This window comes from Ambystoma mexicanum, chromosome 3p (genome assembly GCF_040938575.1).
Source record: "Ambystoma mexicanum isolate Mex_15411 chromosome 3p, UKY_AmexF1_1, whole genome shotgun sequence".
Lineage (NCBI taxonomy): Eukaryota > Metazoa > Chordata > Amphibia > Caudata > Ambystomatidae > Ambystoma > Ambystoma mexicanum.
In genome coordinates, this window is record NC_090925.1 from 893738655 (window position 1) to 893755975 (window position 17321).

Below are 17321 nucleotides of genomic sequence, written 5' to 3' on the forward strand. Positions count from 1 at the left end.
AATGAGCACCCATGGATGCCTTACCAAGGCTGTGCAAACTGCCCACGGTAAAGGTGCACCAACTTAATAAATAGTTTCACTGCCACCAGCCATTAAAGGTAAGTTTGTCTCTGTAACAGAATTGTTATAGTTTTAGTGTGAAAGGGGATACATTGCATCTACCCAGCACTCCACATAAGGTGGGGCGTGCTGGTTTCACCTAATACAATTTAAAAAGGATCGAAAGATCCTTTCTAACCTTGGGAACTGTAGTTCTCACAAGGTTAGCCAGAGAAAGTTATAAAGTGGAGCCCCTAGGGGCAACCCAGCAACAATAGACACTTATAGCCAAAAGTTGTCAGAGAGGGTAACTTTTAAAAGACACTCTGGAGAGTCCTAAAAATGACACCCATAAATTGAGTAAAAGACACTGTGAGTGTGGAATCAGTCCAGCAAAAAATTCTGGGGTTGACCAAAGTCAGGTGGATTTGTCATTGAAATGAAAAACTTACCTAACGGGGTACTGTGGACACCTTTACGTGCACTCAACACCCTGGAGCATCTTTTCGGATTAAGGTAAGCAATACCCTTTTTTCCACAGTGCCTTGGGTTTGAAAAAAGGTTTGTGGCTGGATTCTTCTCGATGTGGCACAGCTGCACCCAACATCTGTATTCCTTGGTCTGGTGATGAAAGGCACGACAATGGACAGGATGTCTCGGCAGCAACCTTGAGGGAGGACCACTGGCACGGATTTCATCAGCTTCTCTGGTCAGTCTGTGCTTTTGGCCCCTTTTCTTCAGCACCAACAAAAGGAAATGATTGGCCCGGTCAATCTGTTTAGATTCCTACAGTCCTGCACTGTGGTGAGGAGAATTGGATCAGTCGGATTGTGTCTCTGAAGGGTCTTCTGGAGCTCAGCAAAGACTGTGACGGATTCAGCCTTGGCAAGATGATGCACTACGATTGGGTCAAGGTCTCCTGATATTCGTGGTCTTCAGCTTTGGAAAGTCACTGGGCCTCAGGAAATGGCTCATATTGTAGTACGTCTCGGGACTGGTTGGTCCTACCAGTCAAAGGGAAGGAGTTGTCATTTTCGGAGTCCATCTGCCAAGTAGAAAATAGGATCAGGACAGCAGTGGTCGCTTTAGTGTTGCAAAGGGTCTGCAGCCATCTCTGGTCATCTTTTTCGGTTACTTCAGTTTCTAATTTTCTAATTGCCTTTCACCTCCGGAACTTCACCTTCTAATCAGTTTCAGCACATACTCCTCTGCAATATCACTCAGCAGTTTACAGAAAGGGGCTTATTTCGAATGGATTGTGTCCTCCCACGTATTCCTCATCTTAGATATATCCTTACCTTCAGCTTTGCTGCTTCGGAAATTTGTTCTCTCTCCACCAGAGGACGCTCCACTCGAGGCGGCGGCGTCGATGTCCCTCGGCGGCATCCGTCGAGTGTCGACGTTATCCGTAGTATAATTGCCTCGAGCGCACCCTTTGGCTTCAGTTCCGTTTTTCCGTTAGCTTCGCTTCGGATCGAAATAAAACTGCGCTTCAGTCTTAAGCGAATTATGTTGTCTTCCTCGAATCCATCTACTCCGAAGATGGGGTTTAAAAAATGTCTAAGGTTGGAAGAAAAATGTCGCTGACCGACCCACACCGTAACTGCCTCTGGTGCCTCGGGTCCGAACATTGGATCGATGACTGCGGTTCGTGCCAATCCATGACCCATAAGCCCTTGAAAGAAAGATGAGGTAAACTGGCGGTGGGGGAGGAATTCTCGAAGTTTTTTTCAAGAGTGTTAGGCAGAAACCTGTGCAGTTCCCTTAGGGACGACTGCAAAAGATTTAGGACTGCAGGTGGTTGGCAGTAAACCCAATTGGTAGCAGTCTGTACCACCCAGATTTACTTGGTAGCTGTGGCTGAGCAGTCAGACTTCTCTCAAGATGAGTTAGGCAGTATATAGAGTATACACAATACGTACAGAGATACAGTAGCACAAGCAAACACTGACCAGAGCTTTGGTGTAAAAGTATATAATTATTTATTTAAAGACACACTTGTAAATTATACTAGCACAGAGAGGTAAGTAAATTCAACACACAGTCACTATTATATATATATATATATATATACAACCCTAATTACTTATTAGACAAGTCTTAATGAGAAACACCACTTATTTTCAGACAGAGGATGGCACTCTAATAAGTTATTAAAAAGGGAGGGAAAAAGGCAGAGTTATGGAAGCACACACATATCAATAATTTTCAAAGAACCACAGGAGAGGTAGGTTAGGCAAAGTCTACTGGAGAGCAAGGAAGTTCAAATGCCAGGCCCACTCTTAGAGAGAGCAAGCGAAATGTGTCCAAGATCACACAGTGGGGTTATGCCCAAAGAGTCTGTAGAAAGTTCATAAAAGATTGAGATCAAGTCAGGAAAAGTTAGTTAACAGGTCCCAGGCTAACCCAGGTTAGAAAGTCGAGGATTTACTGTCACCCCGAACGATCTGTCGCAAGGGAAGCCAGGCTGGACACAGTACCTGAAAGTGGGAAGAACGCTCCAGCGGGGGCAGTTGTTCCTGGCAGCGGGTGCAAGTCGGTGTTTCTTCCAGAGGAAGAGGAGGTCTCGACGTGGAGGAATGCTGAAGGTTGTTGCGCTGCCATGGAAGAAACCAGCCGTGGAGTTTCTCGGTTACAAGGTACTACCCTTTTCTTCGCGGTAGTGGTAAACCGTGGGATTCCGGTTGCCGGGGTGCTTGGCACGGGCAAGGTGGCCACGAGATGGTCCGGGAAGGCGAAAAGACGGGCAAACTGGTTATCGCCACCAGTCAAAGGAAGAAGACTCTCCGGACTGGAGATCTCCTCTGTCGGGAAAAAGGGTGAGACGGTTCAGCAGGGTGTCGTCGTTGCAGGTCGGCTCAGCTTCTCCCTCCTCGGATTCTTTAGGTCCTGTGGCGACTTCTGAAGTTCCAGTCCCGAAAGCCCTGCTTTTATGCAGAAAACCCCCATTCATTCAGCCTAGCTGTCACTCAAACATGCTAAGTGGTGAGCCGGGCGGCTCACCATTGGGCCAATCACACAAGAGTGCGACTTGAGTTGCTGAGGCAACTCAGTCCAGGGTGCCTAAACCCCCTCCCACACCCCCTGTGGTACCCAGACAGAGTGGCACTACTTTTGGAGGCTTCTGTGGAGAAGCCTGCCAAAAAGTGGAACAAAGGGCTCGGCTTGGGTTGGAGTCACAGAAGCAAACACAAACGCCATTTTGGAACCAAGTTTCGGCAAAAAATACCAACCAGTGAATTTATATTAATTTAATAAACCGGCGGTTTGTTCGAGGCTATTTTAAAAAGTGGTAGCCTCGAACAATGGGAAAATCCCATAGGAATATATTTGCGGTCGAATATAAAAAGTAGTATCCACTGCCACCAGCCAAAACTCGGTCGAGGGGGACTGGACAGTGCCCCCTCGAACAATAGACCCCGGGGCAATCGAATTGCCCCGACCAATACGTCCACAATAGGATGGTTTGTACTGGTTCTGTTCACAATTTGAGACTAGTAAAGCCAATGTTGACTTTACATGCCCTGGGAGACAGTAGTCAGTCCCAGGGTATGGAGTCTATGTTTGGGGGTCGCTACGACACCCCTGGGTTACGGCACGGAGGGTGCTGTGTAACCCATATACCAAAAACACATGAAGCCCTATTGGGTAAAGGACCTTATAGCCCGTAGAACACACAAAAAGTCAAAGGAACACCTCAAATCATGTCTAGGAGTGGGAGGAAAAGAGTCTCACTCTTAGTAGGAGAAAAAAATGAACCCCAAAAGTCCAGCAAAGATGCTGGGGGACTCACTAGGTTTGGGAAATTAGCCTTTACAGAGAATTCTCCCTAACAAAGAGGGAAGAAAGACTCGGCTGAGTCTTCTGCGAAACGCCATAAAAAATCACGATCGAGGAGTGAGTAGATCAAGGAAGTCCTCTTCTTCTTCGTCCAAAAAGGCAAAAAAGAGACGACCCTGATCTCCCTCTTCTTCTTCTTCCTCGACTTCGGAGGAAGTTATTACTTGTCCAACTAAACACGACTCCCCTAAAAAGTGGGAAGCATTTAGAGAGTCGATGATGAACATTTTTGAGAACGCGGCCCAGACCCCCTCAAAAATGTCTGTTGAAGGTCATGCCTCTACTCACAAAAGAAGTGACAGAGGAGGGTCTAAAACTAGAATATCCAACAAGAAATTGTTGAGGGTGTCTTCTAGGGACTCTCCCAAAGACACCTAAAAAGACAGACTTTAAGAAAAAGACTTTCAACGTCGATACGTCATTAAAGACCTCGACGAAAATATCTTCGAAGCCTCTGTCGAAGGCTGTCGAGTAAAAGGGGTCGACGACCCAGCAGAAAAGTCACGTCGAGTGTTTTATCGACAACCTCGAAGACGTTGAGTGTTTTGAAGACTCTTTCGATAACATCGATTGCCTCGAAGATTCCTTCGACAGCATTTGTAGTGCCTTCGAAAACATCGAAGAATACCTCGACAACATCGAAGGTAACGGCCACGACTTTGACGCCGTCGACACCAAATACAGGGTTGAAACATATTCCTGAGAAAGTATTTCACCCTGAAAGCATACATGACTTTTTCCAAACTATGTCATCTGTTTATGGAGAAATGTCATCCTGATGAATGAAGAGGATGAAGAAAAAGATGAACCTGAGGTTTCATCAGCAGGAGCAAAATATGGTACAAGAGATGTTCCAGAGGAATTAATCAATCCTCAATCAAAAATGCAGGATTTGTATGAATGTTTACAGTCTGCAGGTGGAATAGATACGCCCCCTGATTATGAATTTGAAAGACCAGATCCAGCAGAACATGCTGATTTGGGTTACAGAAAACTTATGAATAGAGTAACAGAGTTTATGGGATGGGGTAATAATGCACCTGTATACCAGGATGATGATATGACAGCTATGTTGTCAAGAGGCCCTCAACCAGACCCCATACTTCCCTTTCATATTGTCCTGCAAAGGAGAATAAATGCGGCTTGGGAAAGACGGGAATCTAGTCCAGCAGTAAATAAAAAAAATATATGGCAAAATACAGACCTTGTAACTCTGACCCAGAGTATTTGAGTAAACATCCTTCTCCTGAGAGCCTGGTAGTTCAGGCAGCCCCATCAACAAAAAATGCTGCATACCCCACAATTCCCCCTGATAGGGATGACAAAAAGATAGATACATGGTCAAAAAAGGTCTTTACATCAGGGAGCATGGCTCTAAAGTCCACCAATGTATCTTGTACGCTGGCTAGATTTAATTATACTCTGTGGGACTGCATGTCAGCGGCAGCTCAACACATCCATGAAGGAGAGGAACGTGATGGTTTCCTATCCATAATTAAGGATGGGTAAGGAGGCTTCGGGAGAATGCCTTCAAGCAGGTTTGGACACTGCTGACAGTATCAGCAGCTCCATGGCATCTAGCTCAGTGCTACGCAGATTTGCGTGGCTAAGGAAGTCAGGTTTCGCACCAGATGTTCAATCTAGACTTCTTAATATGCTATTTGATGGCTGGAGGTTGTTTGGCAGCAAGGCGGATGAAAGTTTGGAGAAGCTGCAGACCTCCAAGGCAGCGGCAAAGTCACTTAGTGCCGCCATAAAACAACCTCAGCAACGCCCCTACACAGGCTCATCTTCCTGGAGGGGTCGTCCCTTTCGTTTTTACTCCTCATTTGGAAGAGGAAGGGGACAGGCCAATCAAAGAGGGCAAAGAAAATTTCCTCGGGGGCGAGGAAGAGGTGCTAGATCTGCCCCAGCAGCAGCATCTGTCCTTTCAGCTGCTGTTGGAGCTGCCGCAAAACCACTCTGAGGTTTTGACTCACAAGACCCCTGTGGGAGGCAGAATCTCACAGCATCTGAAAGAATGGCAAGGCATTACTTCAGATGCTTGAGCACTGGAAACAGTATCCCAAAGTTACTGCCTTCCCTTTCTAAAGAAACCTCAGAATCACCCATCGGAATACAACACTACTAAAAATCCAGACCCGCTCCTGTTGCAGGAAGTTTTTACCCTGCTACAGAAAGGTGCAATAGAACATGTTCCTGTAGCGGAAAGCAACAAGGGTTGGTATTCCCCATATTTCCTCATTCCAAAGGAGGACGGAGGACTGAGACCCATCTTGGACCTGAGAAACTTTAACAAGTTCCTCAGGAAAGACAAGTTCAGGATGGTCACTCTTTCTCAGATCCTTCAGGCTCTCCAACTTCAAGACTAGTTGGTATCATTGGACCTTCAGGATGCTTACTTTCATGTGCCAATCCATCTCAAGCACAGAAGGTACCTGAGGTTCGCTATTGGCAACTCTCACTATCAGTTTCGAGTTCTGCCCTTCGGGTTGACCTCCGCCCCAAGAGTTTTCACCAAGTTGATGGCGGTAGTGGCAGCGTGTCTCATAAAAGGGGGGGATTCACATCTACCCCTTTTTGGACGATTGGATGATCAGAGCACGTTCTCCAGAACAAGCCCAGGATCATCTATCCAAGACTTGCCACTTCCTTCACAAACTAGGGTTTTCTCTGAATTTAAAAAAGTCAAAAATGATACCATCACAGAAGCTCCAGTTTATAGGAGCAGTCTTGGATACTTCTTCGGGCAAAGCCTCGCCTTCCAAAGAGAGAGCTTATCACATTCTGCAGATGGGGACAAAATTCCAGAATGCCCAGTATCTACTGGCTTTCGATTTTCTCAGGTTGCTCGGCCTCATGGCATCCTGCATTTTTCTGGTGCCAGAAGCCAGTTTGAGGATGAGATCCCTTCAATGGGCCCTCAGAACTCAGTGGTCCCAATTTTCAGGCGAAATGACAGATATTTTACAAGTTCCAACCAGGGTGGCTCAGGATCTACAATTGTGGGCTTGCAAGGAACTCATCCTCAAGGGACATGGCAACCATGGCCGGAGATCACGGTAGTGACAGACACCTCACTCACGGGGTGGGGAGCCCACACCAACGATCTGACAATCAGCGGTCGTTGGTCTCCATCGGAGTCCTGACTACACATCAACCTATTAGAGCTGAGGGCGATCAGACTAGCTCTGAAGGCCTTCCTGCCCTCTGTTCGGGGAAAGAATATCCTGATAATGACGGACAACACAGTGGCCATGTATTACCTCAACAAGAGAGGAGGAGTAGGGTCACTGCCACTGTGCAGAGAGGCAATGCAGCTCTGGTTCTGGGCATTGCAAGAAGGGATCTCTCTATCTGCCATTCACCTAGCAGGAGAACAAAACACAGCGGCGGACGCTCTGGGCAGGCAGAGCACAGTCTCCCATGAATGGGAACCAGCTCAGGAAGTCCTTCAAGAGATCTTCACCCTTTGGGGAACCCCTCAAGTGGATCTGTTGGCGACCATTGTCAACAGGAAGTGTGAACTGTACTGCTCAAGGGAATTTCCCCCGAGAGGAGCTCTAGGAGACGCATTTGTAGTAGAGTGGGAATTTCCTCTTCTATATGCGTTCCCTCCAGTCCCTGTGATCCCTCGGGTAATCAGGAGGTTGAGAAAGTTCAGGAAAACCATGATCCTAATTGCCCCGGTGTTAGGCAGAAACCTGTGCAGTTCCCTCTGGGACCACTGCAAAAGATTTAAGACTACAGGTGGTTGGCAGTAAACCCAATTGGTAGCAGTCTGTACCACCCAGATTTACCTGATAGCTGTGGCTGTGCAGTCAGACTTCTCTCAAGAAGAGTTAGGCAGTATACAGAGTATTCACAATAGGTCAAAAGAACACAGTAGAACAAGCAAACACTGACCAAAGAGACATAATTATTTATTTAAAAACACATCTAGTTAAACACACTGGCACTAATATCGAGCAGTTCAAAAACACGGTCACTAAAAGATATACACTCCCTTCAACGATTATTAGACAAGTCTTAAGTAAAGCAACACTTATTTTCAGACAGCGGTGAGCGCTTAACGAAGATGGCACTCTAATCAATCGGTTAAAAAGGGAGAGAAAGGCAGAGCAAAGATAGAAACAGATACCAACACTTTCTGAAGAACACAGTAGGAGTTGAAGGCAGGTTAAAACCGTAAAGTCAAAGTTAACAAGGCCGGACCCACTTTAAGAGGCTCTGGTCGAAATGTGTCCAAGGTCACACGGTTAAAAGTGCCAAAAAGTCTCGCAATAGTTTCAGAAGGAGTTGGATCAACAGAAAGGGACCAGTTAGATGGTCAAGGCGGCCAGCCCAGTCCAGAAGGTTAAGGGATTATTGTTACCTTGTAGCAATCTTTAGAAAGGGAGGCCTGGCGGACACGGTACCTTAAAATGGTGAGAACGCTCCGGCAGGGGCAGTTGTTCCTGGCAGCGGGTGCAAGTCGGTGCTTCGTCGGGGGAAGAGAGGATCTCGTCGGGGAGGAAAGCAGGAGTCCGTTGCACTGCCAGGGAAGAAACCAGCCACGGAGTTCTCCATTAAAAGGAGTGGTCTTTTTATTTGGGGTCCAGTGGTAAGTGGCTATCCGGTTGCCGGGATGCTTGGCACGGGCAATTCGACCACAAGACGTCCTGGGATGCGAGAAAAGAAGGTAAACTGGTTGTGCCCACCAGTCAGGGGAAGATGACTCTCCAGCAGGGAGATCTCCTCTGTCGTTGGGAAGTGGTGAGTCGGTTCAGCAGGGCTCCACCAGTGGTGTCGTCGTAGCAGGTCGGCTCAGCTTCTCCCTCGTCGGATTTTCAGGTCCTGTGGCGACTTCTGAAGTTCCAGTCCCGAAAGCCCTGCTTTTATGCAGCACACCCCAATTCACTCAGCCTAGCTGTCAATCAAACATGCTAAGTGGTGAGCCGGCCGGCTCACCACTTGGGCCAAACACACAACAGTGTGACTTGAGTTACCAAGGTAACTCAGTCCAGGGTGCCTAAACCCACTCTCACACCCCCTGTGGTACCCAGACAGAGTGGCACCACTTTTGGAGGCTTCTGTGGAGAAGCCCGCCAAAAAGTGGAATAAAGGGCTCGACCTTTGGTTTGGAGTTACAGAAGCGAACACAAACGCCATTTTAAAACCGAGTTCTGGCAGAAAATACCAACCGGTGAATTAATATTAAATAAATAAACCGGCGGTATGTTAGAGGCTATGTTAAAAAGTATTAGCCTCGAACAATGGGAAAATCCCATAGAGATATATTCGCGGTTGAATATAAAAAGTAGTATCCACTGCCACCAGCCAAAACTCGACGAGGGGGGACGGGACAGTGCCCCCTCGAATAACAGACCCAGGGGCAATCGAATTGCCCCTACCAGTACGTCCACAATATGATGGTTTGTACTGGTTCTGTTAGTAATTTGGGGCTAGTAAAGCCAATGGTGACTTTACATGCCCTGGGAGACAGTAGTCAGTCCCAGGGTATGGAGTCTATGGTGGGGGGTCATTATGACACCCCTGTTTTACTGCACGGAGGGTGCTGTGTAACACACATAAAAAACATATGAGACCCTATGGAGTAAGAGACCCCATAGCCCATGAAACACATTAACATTCAAAGGAACACCATATATCATGTCCAAGAGTGGGAGGAAAAGAGTCTCACTCTTGGCAGGGGAAAGAAACAAACTCCAGAAATTCAGCAAAGCTGCTGGGGGACTCACTAGGTTAGGAAATTCAGCCTAAACAGAGAATTCTCCCTAACACCCGGATTGGGCCAGGAGAACGTGGTACCCGGACCTTCTCGACATGTCCATCTGCCCTCCAATACGTCTTCCAAAAAGAGAGGATCTTCTCTCGCAAGAGGGAGGTCACGTTCTCCATCCAGAGGTCAACATACTCAACCTTCACGCATGGCTTCTGAGAGGTTGAGATACAAGGATTGGGACCTTCCGGATGATGTTATGGAGGTGTTGCTTTGGGCCAGAAGGCCAGCAACAAAATATTTGTACCGCTGTCGTTGGAACAAGTTCAGTAACTGGTGCAGGGATAAGAATGTGGATCCTTTTGATTGTGATATTCCAATGGTATTATCTTTTCTATTACATTTGGCTAATCTAGGGCTCCAGGTTAAGACAATAAAAGGGTATGTAGCAGCGCTATCTATCTTCAAGCGTTCATCAGAAGAAAGATCTTTTTTTAAAATACCTTTAATAATACAATTTCTAAAAGGCTTAAACAATGTTTTTCCACCAATACCTTTTCAAGTTCCTGTGTGGGATTTAAATTTGGTACTTACATTTCTGACATGTGCACCCTTTGAGCCTTTACATTCCTGCCCGTTAAGGCTTCTTACATTAAAAACTATACTTCTAATTGCATTGACATCAGCCCGCAGAGTAAGTGAGTTGCAGGCACTTTCGAGTGGTCCTCCTCACACCATCTTTCATAAAGATAAAGTTGTCCTTCGAGTTAAACCCTCTTTTCTGCCAAAAATAGTTTCAGACTTTCATCTATCACAGAAAATAATTCTACCTGCGTTCTACCCTCCTCCTCACAAAAGTAAGGAAGAGGAAAGACTACATAGGCTAGATCTCAGAAGGGCTCTAAGCTTTTACATCTCAAGATTGTCAAAGATACGTCAGTGTGATCAACTATTTGTGGGATACACTGGGCGTAAATTGGGATTAGCTGTAACCAAACAAACATTATCAAGATGGAAAATCTTAGCCATAACAGAGTGTTATAGGCTAGCTGGAAAAGATCCCCCTGAGGGCTTAAGAGTCCATTCAACTAGGGACATAGCAACTTCAACAGCACTTAAGAGGGGTGTCCCTGTGCAAGACATTTGTGCAGCAGCCACATGGTCATTCATGCATACTTTTATCAAACATTATGCTTTAGACTCCACTACCTCTCAAGGAGGTCTATTTGCTAAATCTGTACTACATTCGGTACATGACTAAAAGGCATCTGTACTCCCACCTCCAATAGAAACTGCTTTGGGAGTCTATCTAAGATGAGGAATACGTGAGAGGGCACAATCCATTCGAAGAGCAAGTTACTTACCAACTGTAGCGTTCTTTCGATTGGATGTTCCTCCCACGTATTCCTCATCGACCCTCCCATCCTATCCCACAGTACAGTTTATGTGGTTTACACTCTAAATTCTTTCAAGGCTTGGGTCAATAAGAGGCACGCCTTTGTTTATAATACATGGGCTCTGATACACGAAAAAACAGAACTGAGGCCAACGGGCGCGCTCGAGGCAAATATACTACAGATGACATTGACACTTGACGGATACTGCCGAGGGACATTGACGCCGCCGCCTCGAGTGGAGCGCCCTCTGGTGGAGAGAGAAAAAATTTCCAAAGCAGCAAAGCTGAAGGTAAGGATATATCCAAGATGAGGAATACGTGGGAGGAACATCCAATCGAAAGAATGTTACAGTTGGTAAGTAACTTGTTCATCTATCCACTCAGGACTGCCAAACCCCCAGTGGGAGCTGTTCCATTCATGCAGACAAAGAAAAGGGGAGTTAAAAACTCCTTCCTCACTTCCTGCCTGCCCAGACACACTGGACCCTAGGCGGGGACACACAAGGGTTCCCACCAAAGGAAAAACACTCACACCGACCCCCTCATTGACACTCCACATAAGGTTGTGTGTGCCAACCTCTCAGAATATCATGTTTTCAGAGAAATTGAAAGTATCTCTCTACGAACTGTACAAATTAAGGATACAGTAAGAATATCAAGAAAGAATATAAAGGGTTCCCAGCAACACTGCCCATAAGGAGCTGTGTGCTGCAATAGTAAAATACAGATGTCTTAAAAGAGAAATGGAAGAAAGTAGACTCCATAGAAAAAGTAAAACCCAGAACAGAAATCCAAAAGGTAGGGCCATAAGAATGAATGAGTGGAAAAATGTTCCACGCATTTAGGACGTATATAGAAAAATGTCCAGAAGTCCAGCAAAAAGTGCTGGGGGTCTGGCTGGGAGAGGGGATGAAGCACAAAAATGCTTAATCTCCCTAAGAGTTTCTACAAAGCAATGCAAATCGTGGCAAAGTGCATACTAATATAATAGGGTGACTTTTCTCCTTACTTGATTCCTTTCCAGCATAAAATCGTCGGCAGATGAACAAAACCTATTGATAAGCGGTTCCAGAAGGGTTGTTGCAAGCATGCAAAAAAGTGATACTGCTGCGGTTCTCCTGCCTCCATTACTTTCCAGCATAAAACTGTCCACAAATGTAGTTTAACCATTCCAAAAACCATTTGACGAAGAAGAAAACAATCCAGGCCCTCACTGATGAGGTGAAGCAGGATGGATGTATTCAAACAACGTAGTTGTGCATGTGCAGCATCACTAGCCACCCTTTGGTTTTAAACACAACCACGTGTTCAGTCGTGTAAGTGTGCAAATCTTTGAGCATAAAGGAAGTTTGTTTGTTTATTATTTATAATGTGCATCATACCCTAGGGTAACAGGGCGCAGTGGTTACAGGTATATGCGAAGCTTAGTTGCACACAGTAATATACAGATTGCATACAAATAGTACATATACACACAGTAATATACAGATTACATTCAAATCGATAGTACACAGGTGCATATACATTATACCCTGGGGTGACAGGGCACGAAATGTACAGGTATATGCAACACTTGATTTCATACAGGTATATATAGAATACATACAGTTAGGGATTGCACATGTGTATATACAAATAAGGTGTTTTTAGGCATAGTGTACATCATGGGGAAGACGCTGGCAGTTCCCAAAGGGTATATGCAAAATAACGTCAGTCTGGTGTAATGGTAAATACAGAGATGCTGTCATATATAGTATAGTATTAACCAAGGCGGAGGCAAATCACTTGCAGGATGGTAGTTAGGAGTGCCAGATGTTAGATTTCAGCCATGTGATAGTGTTGGATCTGAATTTGTGGTAAGTTTGGTCTGTTCTTAAACTGGGAGGCAGAGTATTCCATAGTTTGGCTGCTTTTACCGGGAAGCTATTACCTCCGATAGTGGATCGTTTATATTTTGGTATGGAAAGTCGATTTCTGTTGGCAGATCTTAAAGGTCTTGTAGACGACTGCTTATGAAATCTTTCTGCCAGGTAAATAGGTGCAGCTATGTCTGTTAGCGACAGGGTTTTTAGGAGGACTTTGTCGAGGGTTGGGAGCCAATTATTCTGGCGACTCGTTTCTGAAATGTGGTCTCTTCTGGATATGCCTAGGGCCGCTCTAAGAGCATTATTTTGAAGAGTTTGGATTCTTTTGATGGTAGCTTTGGATGATCCTAGATAAAGGACATAACAGTAGTCGAGGCGTGATAGGATGAGGACTCTAGCTAGGGTGATGCAACTGCTTTCAGAGAAGAATGGCTTGCCAGTGGGTATCAATTTACACATGTAGCCAGTAGCGGATGCTAGCGAATTGAACTGTGTAGTGAATGACAGGTTCGAATCAAGGTAAAAGCCAAGAGTTTTCAACTAGTGTTCCACTTTTCTGATATTATCATCCATTATGAATGATGAGTATTTGGAGCCCATTTTTTTAAATTAGATGGGGTGCCCAGAATGATGAGTTCTGTTTTATCATCATTCAAGCATAGACCATGTGTGGCCATCCATGCCTGGATGATGATATACACTCTGTTCACCAAGGCCAAATCCTTTTCATAATCCCCTGAAAGCGAGAGGAGGATCTGGGTATCATCTGCATAGTTAGTGTAGGTGATACCGAGATGATCCAGATCATCGAAAAGGGGATTAGTAAAAATATTTTAGAGTGTAGGCGCGACGCATGAACCCTGAGGCACACAGCAGGTAATAGGTGTAGGGTCTGCAGATGCTAGCGGCGAGAAGACCCTCATTGTTCTACCATTTAGGAATGATCTTATCCAAATAATAGCTTCATCAGAGAAGTGTGCTGCTGTATTTAGATGGTTACAGAGGATATTGTGGTCAACTAGATCGAACGCAGCTTAGATATCTAGGAGGAGGAGTAGTGCTGATTTACCACTGTCTTTAAGCTCGTCGATTTGAGTCTTAAGATCGATAAGGAGGGTTTCTGTGCCATGCAGGGGACGGAAGCCTGATTGTCTGGCTCCTAGCAGGCGATGTTGTTCCATGTGTTTTTGAATTTGAAGGTACGCTACCTTATCCAAGATTTTTAGAAGGAAGGGCACAGTGCTGATGGGTCTATAATTAGTTTGTGTCGCTGGGTCAAGAGTCGTTTTTTAAAAAAGTGGGAGTACCCATGATTGTTTGAGGTTAGTGGGAATGGTGCCAGTAGCGAAGGACACATTGATTAGTTTGGTGATGAATGGGGATAAGTCACGGGCAGCATCCTTGATGAGCTGCGCCGGGCATTGGTCTTCCAGACAATTCGAGGGTTTAAGGGACAGAATAATACGTTCCACTCCAATAGTAGAGACTTTGGTAAAGTAGAAACGCGTAGAATCATTTATGATGGTCTTGTGGGTAATGTTAGAGGCAGGGGGATCATTTAAGGCCGTTCTTTTGCATGAAATTGTTTTCTGTAAGGTGGCAATTTTGTGGGCTAAGGCGTTTTGGATGTTTTTGCACTGTATTTGATCTTTCGTGCAGGTGTCAGGTAGTGCTATTGGAGTGTCTTTTTCTTTGAGAATGGTGAAGAGTTCCTTTGTGTTGGATTTGGCATTAAATATGCGTGTGTCAAAGTGTTTTCGTTTTGCTAGGCAAATTTATTTTTTGAATAGGGAGGACAGTTTAGTAAGTTTAAGCTTGTTGGCTTCAGATGGGTGTTTAGTCCAGGTTGCCTCACAGTTTCTTTTTTGTAGTCTTAAGTTTTTTAAGAAAGGTATAAACCATTTATTTAGATGAGTTTTCTTCTTGCTTGGTGTTAGTTGTGCTGGAGCGATCTGGTCCAAGGAGGTAGTCATAATTTTATTATATTCTTAGACCAAGCTCTCCGGGTCCATGTTGTTAGGGAGTGAGTTAAGAGTAGGAAGTAGTATTGGGATAAGCCTATCCGCGGTAATGCTCTTTTTATTTCTGGTTGGGGTAGGTCGGACGACAAGGGCCAAGGTTGGTGGAGGTCTATTGGTGGAGAGCTAGAAGGACACAAGATGGTGGTCCGTCCAGGCTAGTGGAGAAACGGAGAGGATATTGGCCTGGACGTTGTAGTCTGCCCCCCAATCGAGTATTCTGCCTTTATTATGGGTAGCAGTGATACTTCTTTGGGTAAATTCAAGTTCGGATATGGTGTTAGCTGTGGTTGTGGCAAGTTGGTGTGATTGGTCATTAAAGCCCATATTCATGTCTCCAAGTAGAAGTACTTGAGAGGAACTTTTGAGGTTGTTGGTAAGGATAGAGTTAATGTCATCCACAAAGGTTCCAGGTGGGCCTGGGGGACTGTAAACCAAATGGATCTTCAGGGTTTTGGCGTTAGTTAACAGGACTTTGACTGAGAGTAATTTGCATGACTGGATATCTATCTCTGTGGCTAGTCTCATGGAGAGGCCACTTTTGTAGATAATAGCGATGCCTCCTCCTCTGGAGTTGGGTCTATCATGTCTCAGGATGGAAAAGCCTTCAGGGACTGCTAGCATGATCATAGGGCGTGCAGCGGGATGTAACCACGTCTCGGTAATAGCGAAGAAGTCTAAGTCATCTTTCAGAATCAGGTCAGCTATTTCTGTAGCGTGTGCTAGCAGAGATCTGGAGTTTAATAAAGCTCCTTTTAGCTGAGGGCTCGTAATAGTGAGTGTGGTTAGTGGGAGTGTTAGTTGAGATTTAGGTTTATAATGCTTAGTTAGGCTTTTTCTTTTAGAGCTTGGGGCCGCAAAGAGGGGCTGAGGGCAGGCTAGGAGTTCTAGATTTTGGGAAGATGTTTAACGATCTGATGAGTGGCTCAAATATTTTAGCTAATCTTACTCTAAGGCGTAGGTTTCTATCCTTAGTTGGGCAGGGTTTACAAGGGAGGTAGTTTATGGCAGCTGCCATGTCCGTAGGTGATGTGGTAGTTGGATTAAGTGAGGTGAAGGAGGACAATGACCTGTTAGTAGGAATGGTAGGTATCATAATGTGGAACATAGTGCCTAAGGCAAGAATTATCGTGTAGAAGCTCAGGTTGGCTACTGAGGGGGGCATACTGATGCTTAGTGCAGTGATGAGCTAGATGTTAGCATAGGGCTGAGTACCACAGTGGTATATTGGGCTGCGATAGGGTAATGGGCAATGGTAATGCTTGGTGTTGCTTACTCAAGGGACTATAGTATCAGAGGTATTCCTAGACTCAAAGTTTGCTATACAGGCTGTAGCTTACAGAGCAGGCTAGGATGTAAGGTACAGGGGGGGGAGTGTGCAGGTTCGAGCCAGTGGTTGACCTAGAAACAGTTCAAGTCAATGGTAGATCTAAATTCGAATTTCGCTAAAAAGCCTTAGAATATAGTGTGCAGACATCAATAGTGTGCCTAAGAACAATGCAGGTCAATGGTTTACCTAGATTCGATTTTTGATAAAAAGCCTTAAAATCCTTAAAATACAGTATGCAGACAGCAGTGAAGCACCTTAGAGAAGTGCAGGTCAATGGTTTATCTAGGTTCGATTTTTACTAAGAAACCCTAAAATACAGTATTTTTACTAAAAAGCCTTGAAATCCTTAAAATACAGTATGCAGACAGCAGTGGTCTACCTGAGAGCAGTGCAGGTCAATGGTTTATCTAGATTTGTTTTACTAAAAAGCCTTAAAATACAGTATGCAGATGGCAGCAGTGCCCCTGAAATCAATGCATGTGCAATGGATTATGCGGTTTCACAATTTGCTGTATATGCTATATTGCAATACGGTCGGACGTAAACAAGTGACGACGGGTCAGAGGTTAAATGCGTGCAAAATCTCAAGCAAAGCTAGATTATAGGAGTACATTTCCAAGTAGGTGCAGTTCAACGTGATTGTACCAATGAGGCAGGCACGGCAATAGCGGGCGAAATCAGGTATCAGATGTGTAAACTTGAATAAATCATGCGCAATAACAACGCTAGTAAGTTTGATTCACGTTGATGGCAACATACGGGATGAAGCAATGTTAACACAAAGCTGGCTAAAAGTTTCCTTGCAGCAATCAGTATGGTACCTGTTGAGGGAGCCTGCTGAGGGCTCCACAGCTGCAAGAGGGAGGCACGGTTTCTGGCCGACGGCCGGAAATTAAGGACAGGCTGGGACAGGGGAGTGAGCGTTCGTGCGGGCCTTAGTGCCAGGGCCGGCTACGCCTCCCGGCTTATAGATTGGCTGGTTTTGAGGGCAAAAGAGCCAATCAGGCACAGCAGCAGCCTGGGGGTGCCTGTTTAGGGAGGTGGAACAGCTGATGGTGGCGAGTGCCATCTTGGAAAGGCGGCGGCAAGGACGCGAAATATAGGGCTCATT

At 45.4% G+C, this 17321-nt stretch overlaps 1 protein-coding gene across 6 annotated transcripts in view; it reads left to right on the top strand.

Annotated features, from left to right (window-relative positions):
- The window catches only part of RALGAPB (Ral GTPase activating protein non-catalytic subunit beta), a 2501232-nt gene that overhangs the window by 504460 nt on the left and 1979451 nt on the right, over positions 1 to 17321 (top strand). The gene's annotated exons all lie outside the window — the stretch shown is intronic.